Source organism: Lagopus leucura, unplaced genomic scaffold, assembly GCF_019238085.1.
Source record: "Lagopus leucura isolate 7727_CA_CO unplaced genomic scaffold, USGS_WTPT01 Super-Scaffold_100035, whole genome shotgun sequence".
NCBI lineage: Eukaryota > Metazoa > Chordata > Aves > Galliformes > Phasianidae > Lagopus > Lagopus leucura.
In genome coordinates, this window is record NW_024962284.1 from 3,821,779 (window position 1) to 3,839,152 (window position 17,374).

The window sequence follows — 17,374 nt, forward strand, 5'->3', positions numbered from 1 at the left end:
TTTCCAGCAGTGGACTCGGTAAAGGATTTATGGGAACCATGTCATTGAACAAAGGGTGATTTCTATAACTGATAGAGATTAACTGTTAAGGTGGCTAATCACTTGGCTGCTGAGAAAAATCAGTGCATTCAATGCTGTCGCTGCCACTTAAAGGCCTTGACTCTTACCTGGATACTAAAAGGAAGTACATGGCCTGCTGTGGAAACAGTTTGTAATCTGCAATACAGAAGAATCTGAAGAATGATGACCTTTCTCTAACATACGCTTTCTCTAAACTTCTAACATGAAATGTCTAACAAAGGATTTTATATTTATATATTAAAATTTTCCTGATTTTTTTTTTCCTTTCAAAGTCAGCATTTAATCTCTTACTGACCAAGAAAATAAAAACAAAAGATCCATGCAAAACAAAAATCCTTTAACCCCAAATAATATTCATGGCATCTACAGTCTTCTACTTTATTCACTGTAGCTGTATTGCATTTTTCTTTGACTAATAAAAGTCACATACAATTAGCACATGAAGGTACAGAGTGCTAAAAAAAAAAAAATTGACTGCAATCCAGAGAACCATGACTCTTTTACTGTAGCTGTCTGCATTTGATACTTTGCCTTTCCCTTCTCATAGACACATCTGATGGGAACAGTTGTGGTGCAAATTACAGTTCTCAAGAGAAGAGCAAAAGTCTGTGGTCAGTGGAAATTTAACACCGTCTAACAACAGTACTTTTCAAAATTATTTTGCTTCCACCTTTCTGTTTAAATATCTTCTGCTTTAATTTCACCATCCTCACCTTTGCTATTCTTTATCTTTTGCTGTGGTCTCTATTTTACTCCCTCTGGTCTCGGTGTAGAACTTCTTGAAAACTTGACAAGGTATCACTTAGCATGTGAAAATGACAGAAAAGAAGAGGTACAAACACTTCAACAATGATGCCAGCTTACTCTTGGCATTTTTCATTAATAATGTGTAACAGTCACTATAGAAATTCCACCACAGTGAGAGCTACCTGTATCTGCATGCCAGGCTAAAATTTATGAATCGTGGTTGCCAATACGACTGTTCTGGATTACTTACAGATAATGATCTAAATTATCTTCTGCATTGTCTGTTGTCCCTTTTTTCTCCTCCAGTTCCTTATTCATTTGCTTCTTCAAAAGCAGGAAGTTGGCATACAACTGTATTTGACACACACTACGAACACAAAGACACATAAAGTTATTATGTACTAAATCTCTTTTGTTACCACTGTAATGATTCAGTTACAAAACACTGCTAAAGCATTGACTGAAATGATCTTGTATTACTGTACAAAATTACTGAGAATCCTTTTTTTTGTTTTGTTTTGTTTTAAGGAAGCTTGGTGATTTTGAACATTTATCCCAACTTTCCATTCTTCAGAATATTCTTTAACTTCTAAGATACAGTTATGACTTTTTTTCTCTATCTAAATCCTAATATCCAGATCTGAGACAAATACACTAGCAACACTACGGCATTATTCTAGATGCACGTCATAGGAGATTTGAATCTATTTTATGCATCTCAGCTTTTTTAATTTTTGGCACCTGAAGATCCCAGAATTATCCATAACTAAGCAGATGTAGATCAATGCAAAACAATGCTCTGGGCCAATGCACCCCACTCTACATTTCCCATGACTACGGGCTCCGAGCAGCTATTGTTGGAGCACAGGGACACTATCAGACTACACAACAGAGAACATTCTGGCTCTTAAGAATGGCTGGAGGAATTGCTCTCTGCATATGACATTCAAAAGAGTTCTTGTTCAGAGGGTGGAACACCACCTGCTGCCACTTGGGAGTGCCCAGCTGTCTTGCTGAAGAAGTGCTACCCCAGTTCACCATACCAAAGGAAATGACACAAATTAGAAATACATTGTGGTTGCACAACTGCAGATGGGAAACACAGATCCAAGGTCCTCCTCTCAGAAACCTTGGTATGTATTTTCTGAAAACTGTTCTGGTAAGAGAAACTGAATTTAGGCATGCTCAGCCCTTTCTGGGAGGCTAATTCTGTATATAAAGTTGTATTACAGGTTTTATATAAACATGGTATAAAATCTACGACACACATCATGCAAGTTCCTGCTAGTATTTGAAGAGGCTAGGGAGGTCATGCATTTATTACTAAATGTAAAAAAAAATATTTTTGCAGACTATGATGCTACTTAATATGAGAAGGTATCTATCTGCTCTAGGAACGACAACAGCAATCTTTTGTTTAGGTACAGTATTGGCAGCATTCAGATGATGTACTGTGAGGCAATATGGAATTCTCTTGTTTTTGATTTATTACAAAATCTGTAATCACAGTCAAACTGTGTTTAAACCTCTTTCAGAAATATTCACTTTGAGAAGTTTGTGTTTCTCTTTGAGAAAAGAGGGATGATCTTTTGATTCCAGAAAAGCAAACAGGAACCTTCTCACCACAGAATCTGAGTACACTGATGTATTAAGGCGTAAGTGACATTAACAGTGCTTTTATTAAAGAATATAAAGCGCTTAAAGTCAGTGAAAAGGTCATATAAAGTAAACCACATTTGAAGTGGTACAGTGTTCACTTTAAAACAACAGAGGAAACAACCTTTGTGATCATTGTCTTGGGAACACAAACAGAACATTGCACCTCCAGAAGAACTCTGAAAACAAGGTAGCTCCCCATTCTCAAACCCCACCTTCTACTTGATGAACAGCCCTGTGGTTTTCAAGTATATTGTTTCAGGAAATGAACCCAGATAAAGTTATGTAAAAACAAACAGTAGAACCAATAAACTCAGCAACAAATGAAACCAAAAAGTAGCAGAATAATGCCACTGCTCAAATCTATAGAATAGCTGCACAGATAGCTGGGCTGTTACCGTTACAGAAGTAGCTGATGACGGAGCAATGGGGGACTTTTTCTGCTGGCTTTGTTGAAGGAGATACCACTATAGGACTGTACCTTCGTGCCTTGAGTCTACTGCATACGTTCTTGAGGTTCTTTTCCCTTGGCATTAAGTGTATCTGTTGACTGAAACAAAAAGCAGAGAAACACAAGAGATAAAGGCAACTATTCTAGGAATTTTAACATGAAACAAAATTCAACAACTTTACAAGGAAAAAAAAAAGTCAGATGACTCCAGAATACATAGAAGGCAGAGGTGCAGAGGCTAGAACAATTCATTAATGCTCCATGTAAGAGGAATTATCTTAAGAGCACTGTATTTGCATTTTAGATATAGTAGAATGAACTAATTATGAAATGTATGCGTCAAAGATTTCAATTTCAGGCTTGACTTTACTTTGGAGATTAATTTTTTACTTTATCATTTTTGCAGGCAGTTCAGTGGACAGCCTTATTTGAATGTTACTCATTGTTCAGTGATGTATGAAATGTACTTAATCAATGTGAAGAAAGTAATATTAAATTATTGTCAGAAGCATCAAATGTTCTAAAAAGCCTCAAAAGGAAGGTCAAAAGGTAACAGTCCTGCAAACAGTATGTGAAACAATGTATTTAACTTATTCTTTACAGCCAACTTTTTCCATGTTATATAAACAATACTTCTGCTACATACAACTAAAATGCAAAGTGCATTTTTTTATCCTATTGATTAAAAACATCACATACATAATAAATAATTTTGCAATGCTTTCCTAAGAGGAATTTAAATAGCAATTTAAGAATAGACGTGCCTTTCAAATGGCTGACTGCAAAAACTTTTGACCATTAAGTCATTTGTCAGTGTGTCAGTTATTACAGAATCACAGAACCACGGGGGTTGGAAGGCACCTCTGGGACTCATCGAGTTCAACTCCTTGCTAAAACAGGTTCTTGAACACAGGTAGGTGTCCAAGTAGGTCTTGAAGATCTCCAGAGAAGGAGACTCCACAACCTCTGTGGGCAGCCTGTTCCACTGCTCCGTCACACTGTCAGTAAAGAAGTTCTTCCCTGTGTCAGCATGGAACCTCCTGTGTTCCCATTGCCCCTTGTTCTACTATTGCTCACTGCTGAAACAGAGTCTGCCCTCACTGACTTGACTCCCACATTTCAGATGTTCATAAGCAGTGATGAGATCCCTCTCAGCCTTTTCTTCTCCAGGCTGAACAGTCCAAGGTCTCTCAGCCTTTCCTTGTATGGGAGATGCTCGAGGCCCTTAATCATCTTTGTCACCCTCTGCTGGACTCATTCTAGAAGATCCCTGTCTTTCTAGAAATGGGGATGTCAAAACTGGACACTGTTCCTGATGTGACCTCACCAGAGCACAGTTCAGGGGGAGGAGAACGTCCACTGACCTGCTGGCTGTGCTTTTTTTAGTTTATCTTATTCTTTACAGAGTAAGGAAATTGCCAACAAGGTCAGTTATATCAATAATTCACATCTCTGCAAGTATTGCAATCCTCTCTTTATAAAGATTAAAACACGATCTTAATTAAAACAACCACATGAACCACTTCTTTCCTTTTTAATCTTTTCAGAGCCACCAACACAGTGACAATCATCACCTTAGTTTTATCTAAAACAGCTAATGTAAGAAACTGTTCATCTAAGGGCTATGAGTGGGAAACATACTTATTTTCAAGCAGCAGTTCCAGCACATCATCCTGCACAGCTCCATTTGAAACACACACAGGATTTCCAGCCCTGTCCAAACGGTCAATGGCCACCTTCTAAGAGCATTTTCACAGTGGGTGCAGTAGGTTAAAATGTCCTGGATATAAAGCCAGAGCTCTCCCAACACTACTGCAGACTTGAGCTCAGTGGGTTGGGTTAGTGTGAAAGAAGATGGTAGGTGTTGACAGCTTGAGGTAGCACGGAGAATCATGTCTTCAACTACAGAATCTATTTCCTTTCCTTGAATATACAAATATAGAGCCAATTTAGGAATTTAATGAGTATATTCAGTTTCATGTACGTCCTTAAATTATATTTGATTTATCACTTGAATGACTTTAACAGAATATTCTGCCATAGTTGTGTCATAATGATAACTACACTGACACAAAGAGATTCAGCATATTTAATTTTCTCCTTAGCTTTTTTACTACATAAATCTCAGGTTCATAAAACTTCATGGAATATCAGATGTATTTCAGTTACTCATCCAGGATAACTGTGAAATTCCTAGAATAAAAACTGAAGTTGAGGGAATTTCTTCTTTGAAATATTTGTTTTATGTTAATAGAGAGACTTTTTTTGTCTTACACATCTTTACTACTGCAACAAAAAAGAAAACAACTCCTGGTGACATTGGGGCTATGAGTGGGAAACACACTTTGCTCATGAAGTGCAACAGAAGGAAATGTATATGTATGCATGTATACACATATATCTATGCATACAGCCAATTGAGTAGATAAGCAGTTTTGACTCTCAAGCTGTAGAAATAAAAGTTCTTGGCCACCTTCTCTTTGGGGATTTCATATACCCTAGATTCCGATATATGGAAATCTAGGCTATAGAACTGGAATCTAGCACTTAGCATTCATTATACGTACAAAGAAAAAAGAAGAAGGGAAAAGATTCTCCTGATTCTCTGAATCTGAATCTCTATTTAGATGCAACATCAGATGCGATCTTGATATTATATCTAAGTTTTGGAAACTAACACTGAGTTTTCTCTGCTGTTACTGTTACCAAATGCATATGGGGAATAGTTCAGAAAGTAATCACTACACTTTCTAATTGAGGGAATTAAAATGCCTAAAATTAGCGAAGAGTTCTTAATCAGGAGTTTTTGATAGCATTTCAGAAAAGGAAGACAACAGTTCTTCTTTTCTTTCATCAATATACAGAAACTTCCTGAGCCCAGAAAGGGCTAGCAAGAATCACCCCAGGATTAAACAGCTGCACTTTCAGCCAAACCAAGATGAAAACTTAATGTGTGCATAGCATTAAAGCTGATGATGCCCTAGGAAAATCCAACATCCCATGTCACAGTACAGTGAAACTCAGAGATTCAAATGAACTTTTTAAATTATTTGAATTATGAAGAACTGCTGTGCCAATTTTAAATGGCTTTAAATTGCTTAATAGGCAATTGTTTTTACTATCAAAATAGTCCTTGGGTTGAAGATGCATAGGACAACACTCAGGATGCTTATATTACACCTTATATGAAAGCAGAACTAAGACTCACTCAAAGAGAAGTCCTAAATTCTTTGTCTTGTACGAAAGTCTGGAAATGCAAGCACAAAATCTTTCTATTTAATACATATATTTTATATAATCAATGAAAACATCCAAAAAAAACGTTCAAAATCTGACTTAAATGACAAAAAACTAGTTCATTACTATTCTTATCTTGGCTTATTTAATCTATTATAGCTCACAGCACAAAGATTTATAATCTTAATCTTGATTTAAGCAGTTAATACATGAGTTTACAAGCCGTCCTACTAAATTGGTGAGATATGACAGTATCTATTTCGAGCAAGATTAGATAAATTAGTTACAGCTCATAATCAGAAAAAAACATGGGTTTTAAATTATCGAAAGTGGTAGAAGCAGGTTAGATAAAAATCACATTTGTGATGGATTTTCCTCATTATTATCTTCTCAACGTGGGAAAAAAAGATTTTACAGCCTATACACCAAAAAAGTCCCACGAAGCCCAGTGTAGTTCTGAGCCTTTTAGAACACCATAGCATTTTAAACAGCTGTTCTCTCTTGCTCCAAACAACAGAGTCATAGATATAAATTCACAGAAATTCACACAGGTTTATCAATAACACTTACATGCAACTACAATTAGCCAAGATAATACCTGGGAGAGGTGCTAGGTTTGGCACAGGAGCTAAGACTGAAACTCATAGTAAGAACTCTCCATAAGTATGTAGTGTTCAGAATAAGTTGCAGATTTAAGTCACTGCTTGTCTGCATACTTCCATTAGTTTTGGAATGGTGGCAGGGTAATATCTGAAGCCATGAATAATGCTGAGGTTATGCTTTGCAGATGTTGGAGTTATAGCAACAAGTTCTATCGCACTTGAATTTTGTGTCACATTTCGAAGTTTCTCAATAATACAGAGGAGGTAATGCAGGCAACATGGAATTTCCAACTATTATTTAACCTGGCACTGGAGTAAAAGATGTCGAAAAAATGACGATTATTTCAGTTAGGAAGCTGTACTTATTTATACCTGTGCCATTTTTAACTCCTTGAGCTACCAGCTATTTCTTCTGACTGAAGCACTGTCTGCAACACATCAGCCAGTCATAAATCTACATACGTTGTTACCTGAAAATTAATCCTATCTTTACTTCTGCTTCTAACGGCACAAAGTAGCGGCTCTTGAACCAGACACGAAGTAGCATATCTAAAGTCAAAAGGTCTTTGCAGAAAACAATATCATGCTGGCAAATTTCAACACAAAGTGGATGTTACATCAACTTATATACTTTGATAACTGCGTTCTACAAAACTGATGTATTTTAAACAATGATGGCATCAATGACTACAATTGTTATGACAAGATATGTGCAAAAAATATTTGTTGTTGCAGAATTACATGCAGAAGTACATGATGTATAGCATCAGGTACTGTTGAGGATTTAGAAGAATATTTTCTTTTAGCAGCACTAGGTGGAGACAGTGATTCACACAACACTTCACAACAGAAATGTTTTCTATCTGCTGTGCCATGGTTACCAGCAGCTAGCATCATTTCACTTTTCTGTTTATTACAGATTGCAGGCTTGCAATGTGTTTTAGCAGCTGCACCAAAGAAAGTAAAACAAAATTACTCTTGGCTTTGAGCAGGCAGCAGGACTCCCTGAATCTCACGCTCATGTATGCATATGTAAATTACACAACTTCAGGCAAGCTATGCACTGCTAGAGTTTTATTTGCAGGCTGAATACGTGTGAAATTTATTTACCAATGGTAACTTTGACAGCATCTTTACCGAGCCATAAGAAACATCCACACCTAATTTCTTAAATTTAGTTTTTAAAACCAGAATATACACACTCATACTCGATTAAAAACCTCAGCCTTTCAGACAGCAAAAACATTTTTGAAACTCTCAGAAAAAGAGAAAAATGTCTGTAGACTTTACTTTGCTTTCCCCATAGAAACTCAATATATTGAGCCTACCATAGGTTATTTAGTTGCCCTTCCCACAGAATGGTCTCACAATTAGCATCTGGAGAAAAAGTTTCACACATCAGTCATGAGCAATGGTTGGTATCACTGCTCAGCCCCTTTCTTTAACTTCATATGGACGAGTTCTGAACTAGTCAGGAGGCACTAGAAGAGAAAAGACAACAAAGATAATTGCATAAAGCTAAACAACTGCCAAGAGACCATTCTGCAGATCTGCATTCTAAAATTTAAAAAGTGGCTTGTGATTCAAGAAGCTTAATGGCATCAAGACAACATGCTACTAGCAGAAAGTGACTATGAAATACTCTGCAAATCTGACACATCTGAATTTCAAAATTACAATATTGGCCTGAGCTAAAATTTTATTTAGGCTGCTAAGACAAACGCAGTTGCAGTTCTTATTCTATCTCCCTGTTGTCTGAAAAATGGGATTTCTTGGCAACGAAGTTATTCCAAGTTAAAATGTTTTTAACACGCTGAATTGCAGTGTGGGCTAATTTCTTAATAGCAGTCAAATTCCAAATCTTGAATTTGGCTGAGCTTAGCTGTAGCTGACTGCAGTCTATACAGACACACTAGGAGACTGCATTGAAAAGGATCCTCTTAAAAACATCCATTTTAGTCAGCAGAGTCTTTGGAAGGGTATGGCAAATTTCCCTAGCAGACTGGTGGAGTTTGGCCTGGTCAGTGAGTGACTGGAATTCACACAGCCTGGGTTTTCTTCTTTAACTTTGTTTACACTGTTGCCTTTCAAACAGAATAGGAAGAGAAGATATGCAGATTTCATATTTAACATAACTTATTTATTTATTTAATAGTTTCTAGGCCTTGCAGTGGTCCCCTGGTCTTCCTCTTCTCCAGGTTGCATTGCAAGAGAGATGCTGCAGTTCATTTGTGATCTTAGCAGCACTTTGCTGGAGTATGCCCATGTCTCTCTTGTACTGGGGGAAATCAGCAAGAAATACAAATTGGCCTCAATTGCCTGACACTGTAGTGTCAGCTGAGCATCAAGGAGATAGTTTCAAGAAGTGCATGCACTAAAATTCACTAATTCATATAACAGACAAGCCATCCATTCTGGAAAAAAAGAAAAGAAAAAAAAAAAAAAGGCCATTTCAAAGGTAAGGGTGCTTTTTAAGCAAGGCAGATAACCATTTCTAGAGAGGATGGTGAGCAGTCTGCAGATGTCCCACAGCCTTTTGCTTGGTACGAGGGTAAAAAAGACAGTTGAGCAGGCTGCTTGAGGGTCAGAAAGTCAGCAGCTGAGCTGAGTTAATATATCTTGTCCTCCCTGGTAAACATTCACCAGTATTATCTATAACAATTTACCCCTGGAAGAAAAACTTCTATCAGTCATATGTGCTCCTATCTGATTCAATCTAAGTATCTATGGCTTAATCAGGATCACCAGTTTCTCTAGCTGTTATAGAATTAAGTTTCTTAACAGTTTTATTGAGATCATAGTCTTTGAAACTTTACCAACACTGACATTTACTCTGAAAACAAAAGCATAAATTCAGCTGATCATATAAAATGGACAGAAAAGGACTTTTGTAGGTCACATTCAGGGCACAGAGGATTTCTGTTTGTAGCTTGTGATGGATGCTGAAAAATCTCCATGCTGTCATTCCAGAGTATTTTACCCCCAGCTTATAAATATTTTAGTCTTCATTGCTCTGCAAATGAATGAAAAGTCTAGCCTTTTTTCTTCCTTCTATTTTTGCAACGACTCACTGTTCTATTCCATAATTCATTAAATTGGACTACTTATTACCACACAACTTGAATCAAGTTCCAGTTTTCTAGGGAGAGTTTTAGAGACAGAGCCGTTCAGTAGAACAGGTAACTATTAAGCTACCCACCTGTACAGCTACACAGAAACAACAGCAGTGTTGGGCCTTTTTTATTTATTTTTTTTATTTTTTATTTTTTATTTTTTTCCATTCACAGTGATTTTGCATTGCCAGAGTCCCTATCAGCCCATCTCTGAATGATGGCTATTTCTTATTCATTCATATTAATGACAAGTCAAAAAAATATGTAGGAATTGTTGGTGCTCTGGAAAATCCAACCATTTTTGGTTTTGTATAAGGCTTCAGAAGACTGCATTCTGAGAAATTTAAGCTAAAGTCAAGTCATATTTCAAACTTGCGTGTTCAATTTACTACTTATAAAGCCTAAAAATTAATGGAAAACATCTCCACTGTAAGCCACTGAATTAATGATTTATCTATAAACACTGGTATTAATACTGCTCATGAATAACTCTCCAAATACACTTGAATATGTAAAGCATTTTGGACTGTACATGTGAGGATTGAGAAGAGAAAAAATATCCTTTCCCCTTTGCCTATGAAAAGAATTTATAGGTAAAGTCCTTGCTTTTTGAGATTTTCCTTTTTCTTCTTGCCACAGCTCTGAGATAACCTCCACTACAGAAGTCCAACATAGCTGACAGACATTGTACACACCTGCAGAGCTACACAGCATCCACAATACTGCTTTGAACTGTACCTTTCTTTATCTCTCAGTGATGAAACGTTTAGCATTCATGGTTTACTTTGGAAAGCAGAAAAGCCTTGTGCATGGCAGAATTCCACCTTTGTTCTATTTTCCATTTTTAAAGCTGGGGAGAGGAAGGACCCTACCATTAAGGAGTAATTATGTCCACATTTCTATAAGGATGAGAGCAGAGAACTGGCAAAGCCTGGAAAACAAAGCCAGCATCTCAAGTAGCTATCTGGGCTGCAGGTACTCTTGAGTAAGTTGTGTGGTGCATTGCTTACATGCTACCCACATTCTTCTCATACAGTCACGTTTCTGCTCCTGGTCACAGTTTCCTCCACACACACTCAATCTATCATGCTGCGTATAAACAAAACTGCTTTTCTGGCAAATTATTTCCAGATTACACACATAGCCACTTGTTGATAACAACTGACATTTAGAAGTTGAATGTAGCAGGAACCTAATAAGGGACAAAATCACAGTGAGGCTATGTGAAGGCATGAGATAAAACAAAGAGCAGTCATTAGAAAGAGGAGCACAAGGCAAGTGTCCATATGTCTAATAGGCCAGTAGAGACCAAAGCAGTTCAAGTGCTCAGCTGAAATATGAAAAATAAACACAGCAAAGGTACCAACGTGACAGCTATGCACTTGAACTCTGCGAAGGACACTAACCTCAAAACATATCCAACCCTACAGAATTGGGTTAAACTCCCATCCATGCAATCCCTACAAAACCCCCAAACAGCCGAACGCCAGCATTTTCACCTATGCTATCAGGTTATATCCAGACCTTCATCAGTCACATATTCCGTTCCAACACACTATTACTTACATTATTTATTTTCTGAAATGTAAGGTCAGCTCTCATTTTGCATGAGTGTAATTGTATTTAAATAATGAATACCCTTAATGAAATTCTTGTTGAACTGAAACCACTGGAATAACTTCCACTGATCTCGCTGCAGCCAAAATTTGAACCATGGATTTCAACAGCAAAGGACAAAAATCAAAATATATTATTCCAAGTAGAATTACTGCTCTCCATTTAATGGAGTTGCAAAAAGCCTCATGTAGTTTTGTGAAATGAAAGGGGTTTTAGTGTTTATTAGATATGTATCAACCTACTGGCACAATAAATACGGAAGGTAAGATATGTGCATTAGAGTGATAATTCACATACGTCACTACTGCCAGGTCCCTCTAAAAAAAAACAAACAAACAAAAAAAGAAAGAAAAAGAAAAGGACAAAAGAAGTCTACCTATGATGTTTATGTTTTTATAGTGAAAACTACTTAATATTCAAAGCTGTACAATGTGGGCAGAATAAACAGCTTTTTAAATTTCTCCTTTCTGTTCAGACTCACGCTGCATCGTCTGAAACACTGCATTTCAGCCCCTGAAGATCTAATGCACTGATCTGAGGCACTGTGGCTGACCTATTACAGATGATTATAAATTAGAGAAGTCCTCGTGTTGCTATAATTTTCTAGAGATTGCTTCTTAAAGCCATAAGGTGAAAAATAAATAAATAAGTGTAAACTACCATTTCCTATGTCTATGCTGGATTTAGCTCAGCTAGAAATACTATTCCGGAGCCATAAGCAGAGTGCTCAATTTATTTAGTGCCCCGTATGGAATTTACACAAGAAACAAGTTAAGTGCTCTAACACAAAATTAGAGAAGCTGTTGGATTCTGTGCTACTTACTCCTGGAAGCTCTTGTTATTTTTGCACAACGCCTGTGCTTCAATTATACCTAGATTAAATGGGGAAAATTATTTCCTTTCTTCAAAAAGATGGCAAATTCCTACTAGGCTGCGGGATATGAATATACTGTAGCAATGTCATGCAATGTAATTAAAAACCAAGAAATGCATTGCAGATAAAAGTAAACAGTTTGTACTTTTCAATTATCACTGCTTTGTTTTTGCTGTGTGAATTATTTGCAGGATTAGACTGCTTGGAAGTTGATAGCAGTGGTCTTTTCTTTCATTTTATGCCGTTCTGGAGACTAGAGGAGCCTCAGGAATTAATTGCAGCCTTCTAATAACCACAACGATGTAATGACGTATTTAAGATCACTGTTTTTTGTTTGATTCCAAATAAATTGCAGATTTTTTTTTTCCGCTGTGATACTAAAACAATTACCTTTTTGAAAAAGGATAATTAATCTACAATTTTTTCACATTAGATCATGTATCTCTAAAGAGTGCCCACAGATTTGATGGTCTTCAGCTGCTGTGTATTTATTTTTCATTTTTTCTAGTGATGTACCGCCCCATCAGCGCTGACATTTAAATGAGTGAGTATTCAACACAAATGTGATCATTTGTATAGCATCCAATGTGGCACCATACTGAGATGATTGCTTCTGGGAGCCATCCATGGGTTCTCGAATAGGGGGGAAATGCCAGGCAAAATTTTATCAATTTACATTTTTCTGTGATTAATTTTTATGCAAATAAGGGCCCGACCGTGCTCCCATCTCACCTGAATCATGCGGATCATCAAAGACAAATTGAGCATCACTTATTTAAAAAATAGGCTTTAAACTACTCTACAGCTGTGTTGGAAAATGCTAAGAGCAGGGCATGAACTTTTCTAATATAACGGGAATATAGATAAGAAAATGCTTCTTTTTGCATTTTTGTCCACACTGTGATAAACATGAATCTTAACAAAATCCTAAAAATTGTCTTTGTTTTGTATTCTTTATGCCCTTGTAAACATTTGGCCACAGGAAAACGGCATAAGGGGATTTTTCCAATTTCAGAATACAAACAAATGTAATTGGAAATAAAAAATGCATTGTTTAGCAATAAAAAATATTGCATTGGTTAGTGTACTTAAAGCAAATAGTCCATTTACATTTTTAGATAGAATTCAAGAAAACAGTGGCACGCCACAGTGGAAAAGGCCTTACATAAACAATCTCATAATGTTAGAGGAAAAGGCACCGACTCACACGGAAATGTGTAACATCTGTTTACAAATGAGCAAATTCTGCTTTATCTTAAGTATCTAAACATGTCTATATTTGCTACCACAAATTTGGAAATTTTAGTATCTGCTAAGCAACGAGCTCTTAAAGTAATTTAGATGAGTAGATTACAAGGATGGACATTTTATAATTATTAATACTAATATCAAGGAGTGTAAGTGTGAAAAAATTATCACCAACTTTATAACAAAACACTATTCCTCTTCCCGATGGAAAGAAAAACTGTCTACTTAAGGTGTTACAGAAGAAGTAGAGGCTAATATTATTAGCATCAACTGTATGTTCTGTAGCTGAAAAACACGTACAACTCAGAAATATGAACAATTGGTCCTCTAATTTTCACTTGCAATTCGTAAACAGGTGGTAAAACGTGCTGTCATGAAAAATGTGCTCATATAAAGAAGCTGAATGACGAAAAGGCAGTTCCTCTCCAGAACTGTGCTCTGAAAATTCGGACATTAAGAGACTCGTTTTACAAGCCTTTGCACAAATCAGTATCCCTAGAGGTAACCTCAGAGGGGTAAGTGTGACGCGCACTGGAGAAAAGATGGCCTTCATCAGTTTGAATTGGAAAAAAGAGGCCCATGAATCACATGAGGCAAAGGACACCTCCTCACATATTACACACAACAGCTTTTTTTTTTTTTTTTAATGGGTAGAACTCACACTTGTAATGAGTTTCCTTTCATTTAACTGTACAGCTAAATGAACATTATTTCATACGCAACACCAAATACGTTTGCACACATGGAAATACGAGCAATTTTATGTTCAGGCCCTCCCTTAAATATTTCAGTTCCATATTCCTCACTACACGGCTGGCATAATGGCCAAAACCACCACTGCAGCAAAGCCAGGGAGAGTTCTGGTGCAGTTCTCAAAAAATTCCCTTTTTTGCTTGGAGGCAAATGCAGTCTGCAGACCAGAGCACCAGAACCGATGCTCTTTAAGAGATGGGGAGAGTAACATGTGACCATCATTTTTAATGTTTGTATTAGTTCCTCTGTCTCCAGCAGCTGCAGTAAGTTTCAAACACATCCAGTAGACTGACCATATAAATGCTACTACTTGCTGTTCAGAAGAGGACTCTTACAGCATTGATAACGAGGTTAGTAAAATAGTAAATTATTTAGAACAAAAGCCTGTTTCTCCTTAAAAAAGGTATTTTGGAAGAAAAAACTCAAGATGTTGAAAAAGACCAAGTAATAAAGATGAAAATGGTGCTGCTGTTATTTTCAAACTCTGTTCACCATGTTAAGATCAGTTCGACTATTTAGATTCCTGTAAAATGGAACAAAGCTTGACACATTTTCCATTCACTTTCAACAAGCTTAACATCTTCTACAGAATGCATCCTTACGACTGCATTAATATATAAATGCAACAGCAGATCTATCAAGTCCACCTCCTCTGTATGACAGGTTCCTGTGTATTACTCTGTGTCACTGATGCCCACATAATTTCATATAGACTGTAGTCATGGCATCCTACTGGAACAGTTCTGCTATTATAGTAAGTAATACATGAAAAAGTACTATGTAACAGCTTACAAAGAGGATTCTGAATCAACTGAAAATGTTAAAAGTGATATCCTGGTGTTTCAATACAAGAACTTATCACATTAATCTTATGGGATATAAGGGAGGCATAAATTATTGTACCACTCACCAGCTCGTGTTCTAAGATGCAAAATATCAGTTGTTTAATAGCACAGGATCACACTGCACACATTTTAAGGCAAAGAGTAGAAACATTAGGAAACACAATGTATGCATGTCTCCTTTCAAAGATCACTTGTTGGTACTTCACTTGCCAAGGAATGCAAAACAGCGCAATAGCAAAGAAAAATAGGAATTTATATAAAAGGAGTGCCTATATTCCCACTTACAAAAATCGAGCATGAAAATTCCCTTTCCAAAAAACAAGAAGAAATAAAACTATTGTCAGCATATTCCAGGCTAGAAATAATCCTTATTAACTGAAACTAAAAGAGTTTTGTTTATATACATACATACACACATATAAGCCTCTTTATACATGTGCATTTCTGGATTTCCTACACACATACATATGGATTAGGTGGTCCCTTTTTTTTTTTTTTTGGCAAGCTAGGAGCTGGATGAGGTACTGTGACCAGTCATGTTAAGGGCATACTTTTGGCATTGATGGGGCTGTCAGCAAGAGGATTTCAGCTGGTTCAGCTGCAGTTTCAAGTCAAAGCCAACAGCCCCGGGAGCACAGAGCCAGTCTGTCCCTCCCAGTGGTACAGTGGCACCCTTGGCTGCTGATGGGACAGCTGTGCTCCATGCACCAAGCCTTGAGAAACACAAGACTGTTCTGACAATGCAAAAAGGAAAAGGTAATTTTAGAAAAGACAATTATCAGAGCAGTAATGTTTCACGTGAAGCGTCTTTCCTTCCGAAAGTCATGTGGCAAGTTGTTCCATTTTTGCTGCTGAGGCACCAACCTTTGGCATTAGGCCCGCGTATTAAAAGCACAATGCTCAGAGGGAAATGCTGCATGGAAGACAACACCAGACTTGCCTTTCTGGGTATGAGCGTAGTGACCCAGAAACAGAGGATCAAACTTGAATGTCCTTAAAATATCTTTTTCTGTGGTGGATGCAAAAACTAAGGTCTTATGCTTGGAAAAGAAGTTGGATATTATGGAAAGAAAAGGTTCTGGAACTATTGAAAATGTATTTATTGGAGAAAAACACAATTTGGCAACATGGTTATGAATCTGCACTAATAATACATTTGCATCTATTTACTGAGATAAGTGTTTGGCTAAAATATTACTCTTCTCTCTTCACACATTTTTCTGAACTCCTGATGTTGCTGTTATGTGGAACCTCAACAAGTTACTCATATTTGACAAATTTTGCATACACAGACATTAGCAGAAGGTCAGACAAGACAGTGAGGAGAAAATAATGTGAGATGGCTGTTGTTGCAAGAGCAGACTTATCAGAGAACTTTTTGTACCATGCAGGTGGCTTTTTCATTTCACGTTCGCTTTGCAAAATTATGAAAAAAATACCATTATGGTTCTACTCATAATATTTTAGATGAAACGAAACGTTAAAACATTCTGTATGACCATAAATTAAATGTTTAGCCGTGTTTTCTCACATTGCCTTTTTTGTTGGTTTTTTTTTATTTGCCTCCTTGACTTTTGAAAAGCAGAATAAGCTAGGTTGCTATCTAAATATAAAAACTATATCCTGAGTTTAACCCTAATTAGCACACTTTTGACCCATCTCCTTATCATCCCTCTCCAGAACAAAACCCTCCCACGTTACAGGACAGGGCCAACAAGCATTCCACAACTAGGCCAGTGTTTCCCTCCGTGCAGAATCACTGACTACCAGATACATGCCTGTGCCCAAAGAGTCACAGTCCTTAGGAACCTAAGAATCTTCTGTTCACCTAACTGCAGTCACAGGGGACTCCAAGCACTTACTAGTCAGCAAAAGCTCACAACACTCACTCTTTTAATACAGGAAACCTCAGTAATCAATGATCCACGAGCAAAATCCAATCCATGCAGACAGTGACTCAGTAGACTCCTCCAGTATGTATCTGCTTTGTCACATACCATCTAAGAATCCATACTTTACGAGTTAACAAACCCATAAAGGTTCTTATGGGGTTAAAGAAGAACTACTAGCATTACTTCACCTATTCTCCTGTGTTAGTTTGTATTCCATTGAAAACAGAAAGGCGTTCAAGGATTGCCTTTGAAGGTTTA